At 45.2% G+C, this 24,568-nt stretch overlaps 1 protein-coding gene across 8 annotated transcripts in view; it reads left to right on the top strand.

Annotated features, from left to right (window-relative positions):
- PKNOX2 (PBX/knotted 1 homeobox 2) overlaps positions 1-24,568 on the top strand; it is a 410,686-nt gene that overhangs the window by 104,462 nt on the left and 281,656 nt on the right. For all 8 annotated transcript variants that reach the window (XM_075328081.1, XM_075328085.1, XM_075328082.1 and 5 more), the window contains exon 3: positions 812-867. The gene's annotated coding sequence lies outside the window, so the exon portion shown is untranslated. The remainder of the gene's footprint in view (positions 1-811; positions 868-24,568) is intronic.

The raw sequence follows: 24,568 nt of genomic DNA, 5'->3' as shown, positions 1-24,568 counted from the left end.
GTTAAGTATGTATTCGAGTTAGAGCCCCGGACAGCCGGTGTCCGGTACGAGCCCTGAACTTAACCGTTCATCCCTAATAAGGAGGCGTCCATAAGAATATAATGGTGCAAGCAATATTTATATCAACTTTTGTTTAACAGATTTAGTATAAAAGGAATTAATGAAAAAATAAAAACGTATAAAAATTGTCATCATAAATAAAAGAATGCAGCAACGTGAGTGTCTGTACATGCCACCCCTGTGCACACATCCGTGCAGGCACGCAGCCATTGGTATATAGGGTCGGCTATGTATTAGGATTCGTGGGTGGATCAGATGTCTGGATGATGACAGACATATGAGATATGACTTACATTACTGCGGCCCCGTCTCTAGGACACAGCAGGTCAGCGCTATGTATATATGACACCTGCTAGTCCCCGGCACACAACTATCAGCCCTATTTAACCCTTTATATTGATGTACATTGGAGACCCCTGAGATTTTTTTTGCAGTCTCCATGTCCGGTCGCTTTAAATATGTTAGAATTCGCAGTAGTTAATACTTAAAGAAAAATTATTTTTTTCATGTAGGAGAAAAAAATAACAACATGTGAATGAGGCGTAAATCCGCGTCCGTCCTTTTCGTTATCCCGCGCACTGCGCTACTTCCCGCTTTGGTTGTAATGCTTTGTATGTTCTCGTGCGTTGTCAGGACGTCGCGGTCTCATGATTTCATAGGTTCCAGTGATTTACACGTTAGTAATAATTAAGCTGCTGACAGTTCAGTGTTGGAGGTGATCACTAATGAGGCTTTCCTTCTTTTCTTGCAGATGACCTCAGTTTTCGGTGATAAGGTCATGTCGCCCTCCTTTCAGCACTGAGCACAGTAAGTTAATGGCTTTGCCGGGATTTTATTTAGACCAGTGATAGCAATGTCATTTTTAAGTAATATGTGTCAGAGGGTTTTCCCATCTTGCACATTTATGGGTTTTACAAAAAGTACGCAAAAAATCTCTACTAGATGTGGCTCCCACTTCAGTTGGATTGTACCTTTTGATTCTTTTATTCTTAGTGTAATACGCTGCCGCTAGAGGTATCTGGAGGGGGCAGAGGTGTCGGGTAGTTTTGTAAAAGCCTCAAACGATACACATTAGGCTAAATTCGGCAATGCCACCAATATCATCAGGATAGACCAACAGTCTATTGTGTATGAAGAGCTCCCGACACTCCCACAACAGATGTCGGGGGGGAGGGAACGATCCCGCCTGTTGAATTTCAATGGAAGATCCTTTTGTTTACGGAAGAGATAAGTCAGGAGAAGGAGAAGAAGGCGGAGCAGTTTGGCAGAGAACGGAGCAGTCTGTGGGGAGGGCGGGGCAGTCTGTGGGGAGGGCGGGGCAGTCTGTGGGGAGGGCGGGGCAGTCTGTGGGGAGGGCGGGGCAGTCTGTGGGGAGGGCGGGGCAGTCTGGGGAGGGCGGGGCAGTCTGTGGGGAGGGCGGGGCAGTCTGTGGGGAGGGCGGGGCAGTCTGTGGGGAGGGCGGGGCAGTCTGTGGGGAGGGCGGAGGAGTCTGTGGGGAGGGCGGGGCAGTCTGTGGGGAGGGCGGGGAAGTCTGTGGGTGCAGTGGAACAGTCTGTTGAGAGGGTGGAGCAGTTTGTGCGGAGAGTGGGGCAGTTTGTGCGGAGAGTGGGGCAGTCTGGTGGAGTGAGTGGAAGAAGGGCAGAGGAATCTGGCGGAAGGGAATGAAGTAGATCCTGGTGGAGAGGAGGGCGTGGGAGCCTGGCGGAGGGAATGGCGTGTGAGCCTGGCGGAGGGGAGGGCGGCAGAGCCAGGTGGAGGGGACAGCAGGGGAGCCTGGCGGAGGGGAGGGCGAGGGAGCCTGGCGGAGGGGAGTGTGGCAGAGCCAGGTGGAGGGGACGGCAGGGGAGCCTGGCGGAGGGGAGTGTGGCAGAGCCGGGTGGACGGGACTGCAGGGGAGCCTGGCGGAGGGGAGGGCGAGGGAGCCTGGCGGAGGGGAGGGCGAGGGAGCCTGGCGGAGGGGAGTGCGGCAGAGCCTGGCGGAGGGGAGGGCGAGGGAGCCTGGCGGGGGGGAGTGCGGCAGAGCCTGGCGGAGGGGACGGCAGGGGAGCCTGGTGGAGGGGAGGGCGAAGGGAGCCTGGCGGAGGGGAGTGCGGCAGAGCCTGGCGGAGGGGACGGCAGGGGAGCCTGGTGGAGGGGAGGGCGAGGGAGCTGGCAGAGGGGAGTGCGGCAGAGCCTGGCGGAGGGGAGGGCGAGGGAGCCTGGCGGAGGGGAGGGCGGGGGATCTTAGCAGAGGGGAGGGCATGGGAGCCTGGCGGAGGGAGGGCGCGGTAGTCTGGCAGTGGATCTCACAGGATTGTTCAAGCATTCATGTATATGGGACGTCGTGAGAATAAGCAGTCGGCTGAACACCCATGAACAATTGTTTGGGGTTCTTTATTCCTCTCCACTGAGAGCACGTGCACGCTCAGCTTAGCGGAGTATACATGTGTATAATGGGACTTGACACCAAGGTGCCAAGTTTGTCACAAACATCTAACGATCACACATATATATAACTATAACAAACGTGCCAAAATAAACAAATAATATATAGCATATAAATAAAAAATCTTTGTGTTCTGAGCCATTATATTAACCCATATGGGTAAACCGGCTCCCTCTTGTCACTTGTGGTGACCTTGTCCTTATATAATGCAGCTCTCGTTTCTTTTACTCCGTTGTCGTTCTCTCTATTGTTTGATATTTCTTCAGTTAAATGAGCTAAAATATTACCCCACAAGACCCCCTGTCACACCGCACACCCTCTTGTTAGGTCATCGGTGCCTTTCGGAGGCGCTGGTGGATGTGCTGCATCCTGCGGTGAGGAGGGTTTCTATTTCATGGGTGTGGAGAGTACAGACGACCCATGAGAGCAGCATCGCCCCGGTCCCCGATGGTTCATTAATTAGCACTGTGTGTACAGAGTCTGATCACGCATCAAGGGACATTATGGATGAATAATTTTGTTATTTTTATGTTGCAGCTTTGTAGCTTTCCCCCTGTCCTCATTGTAAATGGTACTTGTGAGGGTTTGTTTTCCCCTACACAACCTGTGATGTTAAATGTCCACCAATTGCCGACATGTTTGATCACCGACAGTCGTTTATTAGGCTGTTTAGACCATACAGATGACTGATCAGTGGGATCAGTGATCGCTCTGTGTGCTTCGGCTGCCGTTGTCCTCAGCAGTCCTGTTCACTGGCCAATGTGCTGCGGAGAACAATAATTTTGACGCTTACGTTCCTCAGCAGCACGTTGGCCATTGTTACCTGGTCAGTTATCGGGAAACGATTGCTCACAATAATCATGCAGTGTAAATGTATCCTGAAGTCTCCACAATGAGTGATGTTTTGTTTTTTTTTGACCATGCAGATATTCTGCAGCCCTTATACACTGATTGGCTAAATTAGGTTACTTGCATTTTGTAGTGGTTTTTTTTTTTTTTTTTTTTTTAAATGCATTGTTTCTGCTGCAGTTTTTGTTTCTTTTTGTTATGTCAAATCTTAATTAAAACCGCTTTGTTTTGGAAAGTTCATATTTGCTGATCTTTTGATAAAACTTAATTGATAAAATCATGTGCAGACTACATGTGTTTTTCTACTATGCAAACGCAATCATATGCTAAATAGTTGTAAGTCAAATTTATGTATGAAAAATGAAGGTCGGCTCACATTCAAAGCTGTAGTGGATGGGGAGATATGGAGCCTGAAAGTAAAAAGTTCAAAACATTATCCTTTTGCTTGTTGGTGTATGTCCCCCTTCTTGGTATATTTGGCACCATCCTGGTACATCTTTCCACATCCTGAACCCCTTCTGGGTATATATGTCCCCATTCTAGGCCCTACCCTGGTATATATGCCCTCATCCTAGGCTCCATCCTGGTATATATGCCCCCATCCTGGTATATATACCCCCATCCTAGGCCCCTTTGTGGTATATATGTTGCTATCCTAGGCCCCATCCTGGTATATATGCCCCCATCCTTGGCACCTTCCTGGTATATATACCCCCATCCTAGGCCCCATTCTGGTATTATATACACCCCCATTCTAGGCCCCTTCCTGGTATATATGTCCCTATTCTAGGCCCGATCCTGGTATATATATACCCCCATCCTAGGTCCCTTTTGTGGTATATATGTTACTATCCTAGGCCCCATCCTAGTATATATGCCCCCATTCTAGGTACCTTCCTGGTATATATACCCCATCCTAGGCCCCATCATGGTATATATACCCCCATTCTAGGCCCCTTCCTGTTATATATGTCTTTATTCTAGGCCCCTTCCTGGTATATATGGCCCTATTCTAGGCCCGATCCTGGTATATATACCCCCATTCTAGGCCCCTTCCTGGTATATATACCCCCATTCTAGGCCCCTTCCTGTTATTTACAGTATGTCTTTATTCTAGGCCCCTTCCTGTTATATATTTCTTTATTCTAGGCCCCATCCTCGTACATGTTTCCCCATCTTAGGCCCATTTTGGGTATACGGTATATGCCCCTATCCTAGGCCCAATACTTTTCAGTCACCTGTCTAAAGCTGACCATAACCATAAGATAAAAGCTAGCTAAAATGGCCAATTTTCTATCATACCTTGAAAAAGATGATGGCTGACTATTGTCCCTCCCCCCAAAAAATGTAATCTTGGGATTCGTGGGACCCTCATAATCGGCAAACTATTGCCTATCCTATGAACAGGTGATAACATTCAGTGCTGGGAGTGACCCTTTAACTGAAACAAAACTATGTGTCTACTCAAAAGTATTCTCTTTAATGTAACTTTTCTTTTAGTGACATTACTTTTGTCTGCAATCCTGACTATTGGAAAGCTGTGAACCTATGAGTAATATTTACACCCACACTGAATGTAGTGATACTTGTCTCCAGCTTTCTGTCACTTTGTTTCCCGGCTGTGTGGGTGGTCGGTACAGCTGGAACGCTGCGGAGACCTTCTTTACTAACAGACGGAGGTTTTCATAATTCTTTAATTATTTGTTTTGTGGAAAGTGACATCACATAAGTCTCATCTGAACCTATCCGAGTCTGTCTGATAAGAAACCATTGAATAGTCGTTAACCTTATTAGTGTAGAATAGATGAATAAGGTCTCATTATCATTTAAGATCTAATTTTTTTGTTTGTTTGTGATAAATCTAACAAGACAGCTCATCTTTATGATTATTTTTGTTAGAGCATCGGCCGTAGAATACATCTCACATAAAAAAATATTTGTTGGTCTGGTAGGACAAATTAAGCAGAGACAGATAGGAAGGGCATGTTCCCATTGTGGACTGTGCAATTCACTAGTAAAGCAATAGAGACAACAAGACAATAAAATAACAACTTCAATAGACTTAAGGGGAATGTGTTCTCAGAAAATTATATTTTGGGCAATAGTTTTTTTTTCTTTTTCATATTAGTATCAAATAATACTAATAATAATCTTGCAAGGCGTCACAGCTCCCCTCCTGCCCCTCCTGCCCCAGGTAGAATCACAGCTGGCATCCTGACCATTGCACATACTGTAGCATTTCTCCTTCATTCACAAAGCAATAAACAATACAATGAAGAATTAACTAATTGAAAATCCAGTTTGAAAAAACTTCTTCTGAGCTTTTACAAAGCGTTGTATCAGGGGATCACATACGTCGGTGTCACCTGGTAGAATTGTGGGGAGAATGGGGCTTTTTTTGTCTGTAGCTTTTAAAAAAAAAAAAGTCTGTATTGCAAAGTGCAGAGCATTGCTCCAAGTTATTCCTGTAGTAAAACCTCATCATGTCGCCCCCTTCTTCAATAACATCCCTTACATCTGAGCCGGCCGCAGTTTCCATCCAAACCTGTTTATGCAATCTAAATTGCTTCTGACCCCAGAACATTTAATGCGCTCGAGTGTTTACACAGCTGGAGATAAGCCCAACAACAATAATTAAATATCGATATGTGAGCAGAGGCGAGGTGCCCGGGGATCCCTTTATTAGGGTATATAAGGCTCACACATTATGTTATGGTGGGATGTATGGGACTTTAAGAGAAAATGAAATAACACAAGTAGCCGCGGTTCGGGTTGAAATTTCTGAATCTTTGAATTTCTATGTGTTGCGCCTGAATAACATTTATATTTTTTAAACATTTTATTATTGAAGACAGTGTCACATCAAATGTACACTACAAGCTAACCACAGAGCCTTGTAGGAGATGGAGCAACAGGAAAAATCTTTTTTAGATCTGTTTTTTTGTTGCACTCCCCAACCTAACCCCCCCGCCAAATAAAAACAAACAAAAAACCCCCCAAAACTTTATTGTAATATAGAAATGAAGGCGCTCAGTGCATGCTGGGCGTGGTAAATGCCGCCCTGCCCCACCCACTTATCTAGATTACAGCGGCTTTTTCTACATTGATTGATCTCTGTATGTGATCATGGTCCCTGTGGAGGAGAAAGCACACACAACACTTGTCTGTCTGTCACTTCAGTGCAGGAGACAACACAGAAATCGCTCTTTTCTTGCAGTTAATATCACTACAAAATTGCACCCCTGCTGATCCTGAGGACGGGGCTCTGGGGTGCCCAGTTTGCAGCAATGGTCCTGCATGAGCACCTCCACTCCAATCACTGCCGCCAAGACTGCACCCCCACTAATCCTGAGGACGGGGCTCTGGGGTGCCCAGTTTGCAGCAATGGTCCTGCATGAGTACCACCACTCCAATCACTACGTACAAGACTGCACCCCCCACTAATCCTGAGGACGGGGCTCTGGGGTGTCCTGTTTGCAGTGAGGGTCCTGCATGAGCACCACCACTCCAATTACAGCTGCCAAGACTCCATCTTCCCCAATCCTGAGGTCAGAGCTATGAGGTGCCCTGTTTGCAGTGAGGGTCCTACATGAGCACCACCACTCCAATCACTGTCTACAAGACGGCCCTCCCGCTGATCCTGAGGACGGGGCTCTGAAATGCCCCATCAGTGGCCACACACTGCTCTTTTCTTTCTCTGTGGACTTGCTGGAGTTAGTTGAGTATAGTAGAGTTTAAATATGAAACGTTGGACTCCTCTTGACATCCTTTATGTCAGTGTTTGTGGTTTTGGAAATGTCCTGAAATGAAATAATAAGAATAACTATAGTGATTAAAATTGCTCTATGCTCCAATGGCTCAGCTCTGCGGTCCCTGCTTGTTCTGCAGTGATTATCACAAGCACCATTTACGTGACCACTGCAGGCAATCACGGGCCTCAGTAGCCGCATAAGGCACGACTTTTTGCTGCAAGACTGGCTTAAAGCTCTGCTGAATCTGGAACAGTAGGGTTACGTCTGTGAATGTGTACAGTACGTGTGCAGTTCTGCCTTCACCTCTCCAAACAAGCTTACTTCACCACCCTCATCACCTCACCATCCAACAATCCTAAACAACTCTTTGACACTTTTCATGCCTTCCTCAAGCAACCTCAGCTCGGACAATCTGGCTAATTTTTATAAAAAAAAAATGTCACTATATCCTACAGGAATTTTCTCCCAATACCAATAATATCATGCATTCTCGTCCCTCCTGCACTTCATCTAGCTCATATTCTGTCTTTGAGGCAGTCACAGAAGAAGAAGTTCCTCGTCTCCTCACATCTCCCTCACCCCTTCTCGCGCTACTCCCTGCATCGGTGACCCTTGTCCCTCACATTTCCCTCACCCCTTCTCGCGCTACTCCCTGCACCGGTGACCCTTGTCCCTCACATCTCCCTCACCCCTTCTCGCGCTACTCCCTGCATCGGTGACCCTTGTCCCTCACATCTCCCTCACCCCTTCTCGCGCTACTCCCTGCATCGGTGACCCTTGTCCCTCACATCTCCCTCACCCCTTCTCGCGCTACTCCCTGCACCGGTGACCCTTGCCCTCACATCTCCCTCACCCCTTCTCGCGCTACTCCCTGCATCGGTGACCCTTGTCCCTCACATCTCCCTCACCCCTTCTCGCGCTACTCCCTGCACCGGTGACCCTTGTCCCTCACATCTCCCTCACCCCTTCTCGCGCTACTCCCTGCACCGGTGACCCTTGTCCCTCACATCTCCCTCACCCCTTCTCGCGCTACTCCCTGCACCGGTGACCCTTGTCCCTCACATCTCCCTCACCCCTTCTCGCGCTACTCCCTGCACCGGTGACCCTTGTCCCTCACATCTCCCTCACCCCTTCTCGCGCTACTCCCTGCATCGGTGACCCTTGTCCCTCACATCTCCCTCACCCCTTCTCGCGCTACTCCCTGCACCGGTGACCCTTGTCCCTCACATCTCCCTCACCCCTTCTCGCGCTACTCCCTGCACCGGTGACCCTTGTCCCTCACATCTCCCTCACCCCTTCTCGCGCTACTCCCTGCACCGGTGACCCTTGTCCCTCACATCTCCCTCACCCCTTCTCGCGCTACTCCCGGCACTGGTGACCCTTGTCCCTCACATCTCCTTCTGTCCCTTTCCCCGGTTGTCACCACTCTCCTAACTAAAATATTTAATCTCTCTCTCATCTTGTGTCTTTCCCTTCTTCTTCAGACACATCTGCATTACACCCATTACTTAAATAAAAACCTCCCTGGACCAGAACTGCACTGCTAACTACAGACCTGTCTCTACTGTCCCCTTCATCTCTTAACTTCTGCATCACTTGGTCCACTCCTGTCTAATCTGCTATCTCTCAGATCACTCTCTTCTGGACATTTTACAATCCATTACCCTCTTCTGAAACTGTCCTCACTAAACTCTCTTATGATCTACTAAGAGATAAATACAACAGTCCCTGCTCCCAGCTATTCCTCCTGCATCTCTGCTGCATTCCACACTGCGGACCACCACCAGCTCCTCCTCCCTGTACTCCACTCTCTCTGGATCAAGGACACTGTGCTTTCCTGGTTCTCCTCCTACCTCTCTGACCACTCTTTTATTGTATTTTTTGCTGTTTCCTCTTCCTCTCCTCTTACTGTCAGGGTTCCTCAGAATTCAGTCCTAGTCCTCCTCCTCTTACAGTCGGGGTTCCTCAGGACTGAGTCCTAGGCCCCTCCTCTTACTTCTGGGGTTGCTCAGGGTTCAATCCTTGGCCCCCTCCTCGTCCTGCTTGGATTCCTCAGGGTTCAGTCTTAGACCCCCTCCTCTTATTGTCAGGGTTTCATTCTCAGGGTTCAGTGCTAGACCCCCTCCTCTTACTGTCAGAGCTCCCCAGAGTTCAACCCTATCTCCTCCTCCTCTTATTGTTTGGGTTCCTCAGTGTTCAGTCCTAGACTCCTTCTCTTACTGTCAGGGTTCAGCCCTAGAGCCCCCTCCTCTTACTTTTGGGGTTCCTCAGGGTTCAGTCGCAGGCCCCCTCATCTTACTACTAAGGTTCCTCAGGGTTCAGCCCTAGATCCCCCTCCTCTTACTGTCGAGGTTCCTCCTTGTGCACTGCCATAGATCTCCTCTTCATCTCTGTCTATCACTTACCCGTCCTCTCCACAGTTCTCCACCTCCCTACATCTCCTCGTCTCTGTGTATCACCCTACCCATGACCTCTGTTCCGCTAATAGCGTAAAGGCCCTGTCACACACAGAGATAAATCTGCGGCAGATCTGTGGTTGCAGTGAAATTGTGGACAATCAGTGGCAGGTTTGTGGCTGTGTACAAATGGAACAATATGTCCATGATTTCACTGCAACCACAGATCTGCCAAACATTTATCTCTGTGTGTGACAGGGCCTTAACCCTAGAACGCGCAAGCATAACAATCTACCATAGAAAACAAATGACCTAGGAGGCCTGCGAGGCCCCAGGTATGCGTTCTAGGGTTAAGACTGACATCCTCTATAATTTGAACCTCCCACTCCTGTCTCTAAGACTTCTCACATGCTGCTCCAGTTCTCCAGAATGAACTACCCCAGACACTTCCATTAATATATATAATTATATACTGTATAAACCTCTGAATTGTAAAGCACTGTAGAATATGCTGGTGCTATATAAATAAAGATTATTATTATTATTATTATTATTATTATTATTATTATTATTTTGGTTACTTACATACATTTTGGCTTTCTTAAGACTGTGTCAGCAGTGGGGTCCTCCTGGGTCTCCTCCATAGCGTTTCATTTCTTTCAGATGTGGACAGTTCGCGCAGACACTGATGCCCCCTGAGCTGCAGAACAGCTTGAATTTCTTTGGATCTTGATTGGGGCTTATCCACCATCCAGACTATCCTGCATTGCAAACGTTCAGCAATTTTTCTCTGCTGTCCACGTCCAGGGAGAATGGCTATATTGCAATGAGTTGTAAGCTTCTTCATTATGTTCTACACCGTGGAAAAAGGAACATCAAGATCTCTGGAGTTGGACTTGTCGTAACCTTGAGATTGTAGATATTTTTCAACAATTTTGGTTCTCAATTCTTTAGACAGTTCTCTTCTCCTCTTTCTGTTCTCCATGTTTAGTGTGGCACACACAGACACACAATGCAGATATTGTCTACTTCTCCCCTTTTTATCTGGTTTCAGCTATGATTTTCATATTGCCCACACCAGTTATTTGGCACAGGAGAGTTTTAACGAGCATCACAGACTTGAAACCCACAATTTTAGAAAGGGGCCAACAATTTTGTCTGGCCCATTTTTGGAGTATTGTGTACAATTTTTGCCTTTTTTTTTCTTTGTTACTTTGCGTTGTTCCAATACACACAAACGAAATAAACACGTGTATAACAAAACATGTAATTGATATAATTTAATTTCCTGGAACAATTTCAAGGATGCCAACACTTTCGACCGTGACTGTATATAGATATATAATGTGTACATTTTAATAAAATGTCGTTTTTCTTAAATATACAGTACAGACCAAAAGTTTGGACACACCTTATCATTCAAAGAGTTTTCTTTATTTTCAGGACTCTGAAAATTGTAGATTCACATTGAAGACATCAAAACTATTAATGAAAACATGTGGCATTAAATACTTACAAAAGTGTGAAACAACTGAAAATATGTCTTATATTCTAGGTTCTTCAAAGTAGCCGCCTTTTGCTTTGATTACTGCTTTGCACGCTCTTGGCATTCTCTTGATGAGCTTCTTCCAACAGTCTTGAAGGAGTTCCCAGAGATGCTTAGCACTTGTTGGCCCTTTTGCTTTCACTCTGCGGTCCAGCTCACCCCAAACCATCTCGATTGGGTTCAGGTCTGGTGACTGTGGAGGCCGGGTGATTTGGCGTAGCACCCATCACTCTCCTTCTTATGAACCAGAAGAACCAGGAGTTTTTATAGGTAAAAATAAACAATCTTTATTCATACAATTAGTATACATACAGACAAATACACAAGGATAAAACCGTGCTATAGGGGGAAAGAACACCCAAAGACATGTGGGGCAGAGAAGCACTCTCACAAAGATATCAGAGATTATGGGTATATAAATCAAGCCTCAGTGCAATCATATAATAGGCTTAAAGTTCAATTGCTTACCCATAATAGTGAGAGCGTCGCAAGTGCGTCGCTAGTGTGTCCCACAGGTCACAGAACCCTTCCTACCAACGCGCGTTTCGCGTCATATGTCTCAGCTTCCTCAGGCGACGCTCTCACTATTATGGGTAAGCAATTGAACTTTAAGCCTATTATATGATTGCACTGAGGCTTGATTTATATACCCATAATCTCTGATATCTTTGTGAAAGTGCTTCTCTGCCCCACATGTCTTTGGGTGTTCTTTCCCCCTATAGCACGGTTTTATCCTTGTGTATTTGTCTGTATGTATACTAATTGTATGAATAAAGATTGTTTATTTTTACCTATAAAAACTCCTGGTTCTTCTGGTTCATATGTGTCTATGGAGTGGTTGTTTTGAGATATAGTCTATAACTATTGAGATGTGTATTTTGTTCAAATTACTAATACTCTCCTTCTTAGTCAGATAGCCCTTACACAGCCTGGAGGGGTGTTTGGGGTCATTGTCCTGTTCAAAAATAAATGATAGTCCAACGAAACGCAAACCGGATGGAATAGCACGCCGCTGCAAGATGCTGTGGTAGCCATGCTGGTTCAGTATGCTTTCAATTTTAAATAAATCCCCAACAGTGTCACCAGCAAAGCCCCCCACACATTACACCTCCTCCTCCATGCTTCACGGTGGGAACCAGCCATGTAGAGTCCATCCGTTCACCTTTTCTACAAAGACACGGTGGATGGATCCAAAGATCTCAAATTTGGACTCATCAGAGCAAAGCACAGATTTCCACTGGTCTAATGTCCATTCCTCGTGTTCTCTTCTGCTTGTTGCCTGTCCTTAGCAGAGGTTTCCTAGCAGCTATTTTACCATGAAGGCCTGCTGCACAAAGTCTCCTCTTAACAGTTGTTCTAGAGATGAGAAGGTGTGTCCAAACTTTTGGTCTGTACTGTATATATTAAAATAAACCTTTTTGTTAAGAATCCATACAATATCCCGTCTAAATGTGTCATGATGCGTTCCTGTTATGGCTTTTGACTACTAATCTGAGCTGGACACTGTTGTTCGTCCGGCCCTCATTATAGAGGCACGGTCCGCAGCGTCCTGGTAATATGGCAGCTACGATCTATATGGTCGGACCTGCCCCATCCACTCTCTGCTTCTTGCACCATTGGAACCTACTGATGGATTTTGTGTAAGTAGACCCGAAGAATACAGGTGATATTTGTGGACAAGATGAAGAAAAGTTTCTTTTTTTGTATAAGATTCTAGTTTTCGCAAGAGTAAGCGATAAATTCGAGCCACTGATTCCAGTGAAGTAGAGCGTCAACTTCCTAAATGAGCAGCTTTGTTTAATCATACCCCCTGTCCAGAGGAGTATTGTCTTCTGAATCATTTTGTTTGCCTAACGAGATTTTACTAATTAAATCTCCTTTTGGATGGTGTGACTCTTGCCGCAGGGGAAGAGCGGGTTTTCTGAGCCCCGTGAGCGTACATTTCTACTCCACTTCAGGATGGCAAAACATGGCTTTTTTGTGTTTTTAGCACAGGCTTTAAAATTAATTAGTTTTCTTTTCTTTTTGTTGCAGTCAAAAGGTACCTTGTTTTCTAAAACCACTTTTAATAACCTCTCTTGTTTTACAAGCCACTTTAATTCCAGACTGCCTACTACTCCAATCCCCGCTGTGGCTTGTCCACCCCACTGTTCCCCTGTAGACTCGTTGTGCCGAATTACAGATGTAATGGACAGTTATGGTCCCACTACTTGCATTTTTTTTTTTTTTACTTTAATGCCTTAATTGGCATTTACAAAGAGCCATTAATCAAATGGGTTTTGATTTGTTTTCGCAAATAGAATATAAAGCGCTCGCTTAAAGTCCTTACATAGGGAAAACACAAACAAGTAGGATGGGGAGCCAAGACTCCGCTTCGGAAAAGTTACGTGGATCAGTGTGAGACATATATACACGTCTGTCACCCGTTACCTGGAATTATTTTATATACAGCAGCTTCACCTGTGATAGATTACATTTTTATGCTTTTTGTACTGTTTTGGCCTGTTGTAAAGTGATGTGTAAACGTAGGAAACATTACAGTGTGCAGTGGCTTACAATATTGTGGCTCACCAAATTTTGGGTAACCAAAACTGCCATCATATTCTGACCTTTTGCGTAAGTTAAAGAGCAATGAGAAGATGCATCTTACTTTGTTAAAGTCATGTAAATCAAGTAAGAATAGGAAGAAAAAAAAGAATCTATAAATTTGCAAAAACTACTTTTATTAAAGAAAAATATGAACGCCTATTTTGCGAACATGAGTGTCAAGAAAAGGCCGGTTTTAGATGAGCATGTTACGTTGCATTGTTGGGCTCCTTAAGGAGAAACTTAACCCTTAGATCTTCACCACGCACCTCTTACCCAGACAACCAGTTTCCTACTTTGTACTGATAAGAGACACAGACCCCAAAACAGCTGTCTGCACGCGGAGGGAGGACTGTCTGCACGCGGAGGGAGGACTGTCTGCACGCGGAGGGAGGACTGTCTGCACGCGGAGGGAGGACTGTCTGCACGCGGAGGGAGGACTGTCTGCACGCGGAGGGAGGACTGTCTGCACGCGGAGGGAGGACTGTCTGCACGCGGAGGGAGGACTGTCTGCACGCGGAGGGAGGACTGTCTGCACGCGGAGGGAGGACTGTCTGCACGCGGAGGGAGGACTGTCTGAACGCGGAGGGAGGACTGTCTGCACACGCAGGAGGGAGAACCGCCTGCACACAGGAGACCGCCTGCACACGGGAGACTGCCTGCACACGGGAGACTGCCTGCACACGGGAGACTGCCTGCACACGGGAGACTGCCTGCACACGGGAGACTGCCTGCACACGGGAGACTGCCTGCACACGGGAGACTGCCTGCACACGGGAGACTGCCTGCACACGGGAGACCGCCTGCACACGGGAGACCGCCTGCACACGGGAGACCGGTGTCAGGTTTGGCTTTATATCCTAAACCATGTAACAAAGCTGGGTCGGTATTGATGTACAGGATTGCTACTCCCAATAGGTGGCACTAGAGACCCTGTTATCTTCCTTTATGAAGAGGCTATTTGCATGTCTTATTTCCCAGAACGCATTGCATGGCTTATAAGTCTTCATACATCAATTTGCTGATCTTTCAAGGAGAAACTTTACCTCTTATGCTATGTAAAGTGTCAAAAATGAAGAGTTTTTTTATAGTGCAAACCACTTCAGGAAATACTTTCTTCTTTGGGGATTTCTTTTAAAGCCGCCGGCTTTCAGTCATGCAAGCGTGCCCAGAGCAATTACAGTCACTGCTTACGGCACTGAGAGCAGCGGATGTAATCATGGCCTGACACTGACTGACAGCCGGCTCTACAGTGCACGGCTGACAGCCCTGATACTCTTTGGAGTAAGATATATCAATTTTGAGCAACTCAACATTGTCGGCACCTGGGGCGATCATTGACTTAAGTCACTCAGTGAGGTTTATGTTAATAAGTAAAAATCCACAGTCCCCCATGACTAAAAAAAATGGAGAAGTTCTATTCTTATAGCTGGTGGAGAGGTCTCGACATAGCCCACAGAAATCAACACATCGCACAAACTGTGAACTTTGCATTCCTTGGTCAACTGTTTGAAAGATTCTTCGACGGCGCCTGCAACAGAAACCATACTGCAAACAGCTATTGCAAGATTTATGGCCAGCCGACCTCGGCATCCAATACATATTCTGTGCACTTTTTCAGGCTGCATTGGAAAATGATGAATTTGCTTCCTTGCCTATGTTCCGTGACGAGGCGACCTTCCACTTAAGCGGAAAGGTGAACCGTCACCATGTCCGAATATGGGGAACGGCCACTGTAGAAAGCAAGAGATTCTCCGAAAGAAACATGTTCTGTGCAAACTCGAAAACAAAGTTATACGGGCCCTTTTATTTAGCTGAAAAGCCTGTAACGGGTACATCGTACCTCAATATGTTACAGTTATGGTTGTTTCCGCAACTGACAGTTCACTACAGAAACTTAATTTTCAACAAGACGGATCTTCACCCCTCTGGAATTCAGAGGTGAGTCGTTATCTTATTGAGGAACTCCCAAATCAGTGGATTGGGCGCTGTACAGGTGTTGACGTGGCACTCTTCAGATGGCCCCATGTCTCCTGATAGCACAGTGTGTGACGCCTTTCGTTGGGGGTAAGTCGATGACATTGTTTATGCCCCACATTTGTCATGATGAGCTCCATGCTCGCATTACCACCGCTCTAATGACCATCGGCTGGAAAGAGCTGCGGCGTGTTTGGGTCAAATTGGATTACCGCATAGATGTACGTCGTGTGACAAACGAAGTATGTTTGTGAACCTTATGAGATAAACTTGGAAATTTGTTATCATGTGCCATGCACTATTGTGCGTGTAGTACATTTTTATATATAACTCTTTGAAACCCAATGAATCTTTTATAATCTCCTGTATATTGCTTTTGCAGCTTTACTAGCTTTCAAGAGAATATCGTATATACTCGAGTGTAAGCCGAGTTTTTCAGCCCATTTTTATATGCTGATAACGCCCCCCTTGGCTTAGGCTGCGCGCACTTCAGTGGTATTCTGCCGGATTCGTCAGAAATGCGATACAGTTCAATATAACGGAATCGCGGCAAGATAAGGTCACATACGGTTACATGTGACCGCATGTAACCTTAGCTTGCCGCGATGCCATTTAACTGTATTGAACTGTACCACATTTCTGACGGATCCGGCATTGCGGCAGAATTCTGTTGATGTAAAGCCGGCCTTATACTCCAGTGAGGTTCCACAAAAAAATTACTCTCACCTATCCTCCGTTCCTGCAATGTCCTCTTACCCGCTTTTTGCAATCTGCAGGCACATAGACCCCTGGATGATCTCATCATCTAGAATGCCGTAAAGCATTCAACCGCAGCAAAGCACTGAAAGCAGCGGCGGCCCCATGTACAAGACGTGATCATAGAGGGGGTCTATGTGCCTTCAGTTCGCAAGAAGCACCCCTCAATGATCGTGTCCGGTGCACGGGTCTGCCGTTGCCGTCATGGCGCTACTGCAGTTCAATGCTTTACGGCGCCACAAAGCATTCAACTGAAGTTAAGCCATGATGGCAGCCTACAGCGGTTACTCTGTGCACCGGACAAGATTATTCAGGGGTCTATGTGCCTGTAAACTGCAAGAAGCAGGTAAGAGGACACCGCAGGAACGGAGGACAGGTGAGAATAATTTTTTTGTGTGTGTAAACAACGGCATAATAGGGGACAAGAAGGGGACAGGAATGAGGACATTACTAAATGATGGGCACATTACTAAATGATGGGCACATTACTAAACGATGGGCACATTACTATAGGGCAGAAGGGGCACATTACATTATATTGGTATATATTTTTATTTTTGAAATTTACCAGTAGCTGCTGTATTTCCCACCCTAGGCTTATACTCGAGTCAATAAGGTTTCCCAGTTTTTGTGGTAAAATTAGGCCCTCGGTTTACACTCGGGTCGGCTTATACTCGAGTATATACGGTAAGTGTAAAAGTTTCCAGGGTGCAGCCTTAATTCATCTCGGCCGAAGCAAGTTTGGTAAAGTCTTCAGTTTTCTGCCTTGAGCGTTAAATAATTTGCCCCAAATAATTTCTTTTTGATACCGCAACGTCATGCTCGCTGGTTATCATACAAAAATATTTCTCTGGGTTTTTCTTTTGATTTTTCAGACCTTTTACTTCATCTCCTATTTCTGAGCCCACCTTTCGAGCCCCCCAAACCTTGTTCTATAGAAAGCACAGGATTCTGGGCAGGCAGCCAGGCGGTTTAATCAGTCGTACTCGCTGAAAGTGTAGGATTTCAGGCCACCTGTTGAGATGGTTTCAGCCTTGATTTTTGCAGATGCATCTCGTGGAGACGGCATACTGTTCTGCTTCCCAAAGTGTTTTCTGATAAAAATAAATGTCATTTTAATTTTTTTTTTCTTAATGGAGATAACTTGACGATCCTACAGTTGACCTTTTCCATGGTGGATCATCTAAAATGTTAAGACATTCCTCCATAGTGGCACGTCGCTGCCCCGGGGCCCGAGCGCCGCTAGTTACTGCAATTACTTAAATGTGTTGACCTTAGCTGCAGCAGAAGTTGTGTTCAAGTCATGAGATCTCCAAGACGTCTTGTGACTTTTAGTCCAAGAGCAGTAATGCTTCATATATTTGTTTACCTTTTAATAAAATATATTTTTGTAAGATGTTCAGATATTGTCTGAACTTTTTTTAAATTATTCTTATACAGTACAGACCAAAAGTTTGGACACACCGTCTCATTCAAAGAGTTTTTTTTATTTTCATGACTCTGAAAATTGTAGATTCACATTGAATGAATCAAAACTATGAATTAACACATGTGGAATGAAATGTTTCTAAATTTTTTGTTAAGTAACTGAAAATATGTCTTATATTTTAGATTCTTCAATGTTTACTTCTTTGCACAATCTTGGCATTCTCTTGATGAGCTTCAAGAGGCAGTCACCGGAAATGGTCTTCACTTCACAGGTGCGCCCTGTGAGGTTTAATAAGTGGGAATTCTTGCCTTATAAATGGGGTTGGGACCATCAGTTGTGTTGCGCAGAAGTCTGGTTTATACACAGCGGATAGTCCTACTGAATAGACTGTTAAAATTTGTATTATGGCAAGAAAAAAGCAGCTAAGTAAAGAAAATTGAATGGCTATCATTACTTTAACCCCTTCACGACCTTGGACGGATCTATCAGTCATGGATCGTGTCCCGTTAAGCCCCGGCCCCTGCCGCGGGCAGGCGGCGGTGGTCGGTACACATATCGGCTGTTTTCAACAGCTGACATGTGTGCCTGCATGTTGCGAGTGGAATCGCTTCCACTCGCAACATTTAACACCTGAAATCTCGCTGCCAAAGTCTGGCAGCGAGATCTATATGCGCGCGGCCATGTTTTTTACTTACCGCCGCCCCCACCGGCAGTCACGTGAGTGATCACGTGACTTTCGGTGGTTGCCATCGTAGCACAGGGTCATGTGATGACGCCTGCAGCTACGAAGTTTCACTTTCATTTTTCCTCAGCACGGAGCAGAGGGAAACAGGAAGTGATTGAATCTGCTGTTTACAGCTGTATAGCTGTGATCAGCAGATAGATAAGAGCGATCGGATTGCTGATCGCTATAGCCCCCTAGGGGGACTAGTAAAATAAAAAAAAAAGTAAAAAAAAAGTTTTAAAACATAAAAAAAAAACAAAACTAAGTTCAAATCACCCCCCTTTCACCCCATTGAAAATTAAAGAGTTAAAAAATAAATAAATATACACATATTTGGTATCGCCGCGTTCAGAAATGCCCGATCTATCAAAATATAATATCAATTAATCTGATTGGTAAACGGCGTAGTGGCAAAAAAATTCCAAACGCCAAAATTGCGGTTTTTGGTCGCCGCATGTTTTACGCAAAATGCAATAACGGGCGATCAAAACGTAGCATCTGCGCAAAAATGGTTCCATTAAAAATGTTAGCTCGAGACGCAAAAAATAAGCCGTCAATGAGCCATAGATCCCGAAAAATGAGAACGCTACGTGTTTCGGAAAATGGCGCAAAACGTTCGCCACTTTTATTGGACAAACTTGTGATTTTTTTTTAACCTCTTAGATACAAGTAAACCTATACATGTTTGGTGTCTACAAACTCGCACCGACCTGAGGCATCACATAGATACATCAGTTTTACCATATAGTGAACACAGTGAATAAAACATCCCAAAAACTATTGTGCGATCACTTTTTATTTTTGCAGTTTTTCCACATTTGGAATTTTTTTGCTCTTTTCCAGTACACTATATGGTAAAACCTATGGTTTCATTTAAACGTACAACTCGTCCCGCAAAAAACAAGCCCTCATATGGCAAGATTGACGGAATAATAAAAAAGTTACGGCTCTCGGAAGAAAAGGAGCAAAAAACAAAAACGGAAAGTGCCCGGGTTAAGAAGAGGTTAAGAAATGAAGGTCAGTCAGTCCGAAAAATTGGGAAAACTTTGAAAGTATCCCCAAGTGAAGTGGCAAAAACCATTAAACACTACAAAGAAACTGGCTCACATGAGGACTGCCCCAGGAAAGGAAGACCAAGGGTCACCTCTGCTGCGGAGCATAAGTTTATCCGAGTCACCAGCCTCAGAAATCGCAGGTTATCAGCAGCTCAGATTAGAGACCAGGTCAATGCCACGCAGAGTTCTAGCAGCAGACACATCTCTAGAACAGCTGTTAAGAGGAGACTTTGTGCAGCAGCCTTCATGGTAAAATAGCTGCTAGGAAACCACTGCTAAGGACAGGAAACAAGCAGAAGAGACTTGTTTGGGCTAAAGAACACAAGGAATGGACATTAGACCAGTGGAAATCTGTGCTTTGGTCTGATGAGTCCAAATTAGAAATCTTTAGATCCAACCACCGTGTCTTTGTAGAAAAGGTGAACGGATGGACTCTACATGGCTGGTTCCCACCGTGAAGCATGGAGGAGGAGGTGTGATGGTGTGGGGAGTGCTGTGCTGGTGACACTGTTGGGGATCTATACAAAATTGAAGGCATACAGAACCAGCATGGCTACCACAGCATCTTGCAGCGGCGTGCTATTCCATCCGGTTTGTGTTTAGTTGGACCATCATTTATTTTTCAACAGGACAATGACCCCAAACACACCTCCAGGCTGTGTAAGGGCTATCTGACTAAGAAGGAGAGTGATGGGATGCTACGCCAGATGACCTGGCCTCCACAGTCACCAGACCTGAACCCAATCGAGATGGTTTGGGGTGAGCTGGACCGCAGAGTGAAGGCAAAAGGGCCAACAAGTGCTAAGCATCTCTGGGAACTCCTTCAAGACTGTTGGAAAACAATTTCCGGTGACCACCTCTTGAAGCTCATCAAGAGAATGCCAACAGTGTGCAAAGCAGTAATCACAGCAAAAGGCGGCGACTGTGAAGAACCTAGAATATAAGACATATTATCAGTTGTTTCACACTTTTGTAAGTATTTCATTCCACATGTGTTAATTCATAGTTTTGATGCCTTCAATGTGAATCTACAATTTTCAGAGTCATGAAAATAAAGAAAACTCAAAAGTTAATTCATAAGCAATTGATTTGACCAACAAAATATACTGCTTGATGTATCAACACTAACAAACTGGGGGGATCAAAATATGTGAATTTTCTTAACCTTGATATTACTATCTATATGTCCTTAAATTTTCTAACGCATGATTTCAAGATTTGTTAATTACAAAACCTAATAAAAATCATTTGAACGAAAATAAAGAAAACTCTTTGAATTAGAAGGTGTGTCCAAACTTTTGGTCTGTACTGCATATACTGTATCCGTCAAACAGTTTGGATCCATTGTTCTTGCAGAATTGTTCCTTATTCTTATTGGAATGTGAACGTTGTAGATTTAGACTGAAGGCAGCAAAACAAGGAAGGAAGGAACACATGAAAACAAGGCGGAAAGAAACACAAGACACAAAACAGAATGTTGCCCCTTAGATTCCTCCTGTGCCCCCCTATTACCCTGACAGCTTTATACCACCTCGACATTCTTTCAAGCATCTTCATCAGGTCGTCCCTTGAAGGAGTTACCAGAGGGCCTGAGCTCTTTGGCTGCCCATCACAGATCATCTCCATTGGGTTGAGGTCGGGTGATTGTGGAGGCCGTGTTCTCTGACGAAGCCTCCATCCCTCCTCTTCTCGGTCACATGCATAGCCTGGAGGGGTTTGGGGTCATTGTCCTGTTACAACACAAATGATGGTCCCACAAAGTGCAAATCGGATGGGATGGTGGCCGTGACAGAAGTAAAAGAGGGCTACTGTGAGGAAGCAAAATTTAGCTTAAATTTTGGTCTGTGCCATACTTGTTTCTTCTCCTTTCTGTATATATTTCTTTCTTCCTTTTTTTTTTTTTTGTTGCCTTCAGTTTTAATCTACTATGTGCACACTTTAATAAGAGCAAGGATAACCATTGTATGATGAATAGGTGTGCAAAGGGCCAAATTAGTCAAAATCACAATAGTTTGGGTGAGCCGACTGGGAAAAAAAATGACGTTTTCTCCAACTAAATAAAGTAGGTTCCATACTTGTTACAACCATCTTTATATTCTCATACATGGCATGTTAAACACATCGTCTGTCAGTCCATTAATTCATACATTTGTAGTGCCCAGCAGCACAAACACAACATCATAGTCCATGCCATGGTGATGGTGACTGCCGCAGGCCTCAGAGTAACTTATTACAGAGGTATTCTTACTTAAAAGCAGTTCTTCTATAGAATAATATATAGAGGCAGCAGAGATCAGGACACTGAGATGGGAGTCGGTGCTATCGGGGTATGCTGGGGGTTGTTGTTTTCCATCAACTGCTTTCCTGCATTTTAATGAATTATTTGTTGTTCCAAAACTCTGTTCATGAGCTGCAAAAAAAACCCACTTCTATCACCGCACGGGATGTGCTAATGAGCCAGGACTAATCTGATTGGGCATCTCTACCCACTGGACTAGTCCTAATCTCAGGAGCTGTAATCCTGCCCCCTCTACGTGATTGATGCATCCTTCACTGTTCCCCATTGTAGCTTTTGTGCAGGAAATCTCGCGCAGGGACACTACAATCTGTAGAGAACCGATAATGGAAAACAGTGAATGTCAATCTTGCTGAGGAGGTGTGATTATCGCACCCGAGGTCGGGACTAGTCCTGGGGGAGGAGCTGGATGCCCACCAGACTACTCCTGGTCTCAGGAGCTGTAATCCTATCTCTTTCACTGTTCCCCATTGTAGCTTTCGTGCGGGAAATCTTGGGCAAGGACACCATGTACTGCACAGAGTCAATGACTGAGAACAGTGAATGTCAGTCATGCTGAGGAGGTGTGATTATGGCATCTATGGCTGGGACTAGTCTTGGGGGAGGAGCTGGTTGCCCATTGCACTAGTCCTGGTCTTAGGAGCTGTAATCCTGCCCCCTCTGTGTGATTGACACTTCCTTCACTGTCCCACATGGTAGCCTTCATGCAGGAAATCTCTTGCATGGACAGTACGTTCTGCACGGAGCCGATGACTGAGAACAGTAAATGTCAATCATTCTGAGGAGGTGTGGTTATGGCATCTGAAACTGGGACTAGTCCTGGGGAAGAAGCTGTATTCCCACCAGACTATCCTGGACTCAGAAGCTGTAATCCTGCCCCTTCTGTGTGAATGGTATCTCCTTCACAGTCCCCCATCGTAGCTTTCGTGCAGGAAATCTCGGGCAGGGACATTGTTTTGCACAGAGCCGATGACTGAGAACAGTGAATGTCAATCTTGCTGAGGAGGAGTAATTATGGCACCTGAGGTTGAGACTTGTCCTGGGGGAGGAACTGGATGCCCACTGGACTAGTCCTGAGGGAGGAGTTGGATTCCCACCAGATTAGTCCTGGTCTCAGGAGCTGTAATTATCCACCTCTGCATGATTGACACCTCCTTAACTGAATGTCAGTCATGCTGAGGTGTCATTACGGCACCTGAAATTTAGACTAGTCCTGGGGGAGGAGCTGGATGCCTACCGGACTAGTCCTGGTCTCAGGAGCTGTAATCCTGCCCCATCTGTGTGGTTGATGCCTCTTTCTCTGTCCTCCATTGTAGCTTTCGTGCAGTAGATCTCGTGCAGGGGCATTATGTTCTGCACAGAGCCGATCACTGAAAACAGTGAATGTCAATCATGCTGGCGAGATGTGATTATGTCACCTGAGGCCGGGACTAGTCCTGGGGGAGGAGCTGGACGATCACCGGACTAGCCCTGGCTAATTAACATACCATGACCTGTACTGTAAAAGTGTTTTTAAAGTCTTGGAACACCAAACAATTCATGGAAGTGCAGATACTGGGGGCAGTAAGACAAGTTCCCTTATAAGATTTCTTTTCTACAAATCTAAGAGACCCCAAAATCACAAAAAAAACAATTCCAGCTAGTCGTTTTTCTCCCCCAGACATTAGTCGTTGTGTCAGGGGGTGACATCTGTAACGCCGCAGACGTCTATCGTAGGGGAGCAGCTGCCGCAGTAACAGGTTTGTAGGAGGACGGACGACGTTCTGCTTCCACCATCATTATCCTTCGGTGATTTTACTCGTGTAGACTTTTATTCCGAATTGGGATAATAAAAGTTCATTGATTTTTAATGGAAAGAGGAAAAACTGCAGAAGTAAGAATGTAATTGTAGGCTGCGCTACAGTTATCTAAATTTTTAATAAACATTTCACAATGCCGAACTGCCAAAGTGAGATCATAAAAATTAAAATTTAACAAATTGCAGGATGTTACGCTGCGTACGAGACGATGACTTCCAGTCGCCAGGGTCCGCAGTAATGAAGCGTAATTTGCTGTTGCAGAGCCTCGCTCAGTGTGGATGCTCGGCCGTATTAAATTATGCTGCGTCTCCTACCACTTCTGCTGCAAGTATGCAAAATCCTGGACTGTGTGAAGAAAGACGAGCGCAGCAATCGCCTCGCGCGCGCGTCCTGAAAGAAAGCAACGCAGAAGAGAAGCGATGAGATCAGGATAGATTCTCCACAATGAAGGAGATATTGTGATAGTAACTGGGATTTGTTTACCTCCTGGCTCACAAGTCATTGTATTTCTGCTTTCCTAAGTCTATATGCGCACGCTGCAGTTTGTCGCGATTTTTGGTGCAGTTTTTGTTGTCAAACTTCGTCACTTTTGACTTCCCAGCAAAGTCTATGAGAAGTCAGATTTGATGTTGCAGTTTGTCAACAATTTTTTTTTTACCAAATTTTGTGACATAAAAGAAGCAGCATGTTCATTCTTCTTGCGTTTTTGTCACCCATTGAAATTAATGAGGGGATTAAAAACTCATGGCAAAACGCACTGTTACAAATTGTTTGCGTTTTGCATACGTTTTACTCACGGTTTTGGCAACAAAAACACAGATCATGAACTTAGTTCCAGAATGACAAAATCAATGCTGAAGTGATTGTGGGGTGTCTGTGTCTTTCTCTGTCTCTCTCCAATAGCTTCATACTCACCAA

This window comes from Anomaloglossus baeobatrachus, chromosome 11 (assembly GCF_048569485.1).
Source record: "Anomaloglossus baeobatrachus isolate aAnoBae1 chromosome 11, aAnoBae1.hap1, whole genome shotgun sequence".
In the NCBI taxonomy this organism is placed as follows: domain Eukaryota; kingdom Metazoa; phylum Chordata; class Amphibia; order Anura; family Aromobatidae; genus Anomaloglossus; species Anomaloglossus baeobatrachus.
Note: the sequence above shows the minus strand (reverse complement) of the source record. Positions and strands in the feature narration are given on the sequence as shown.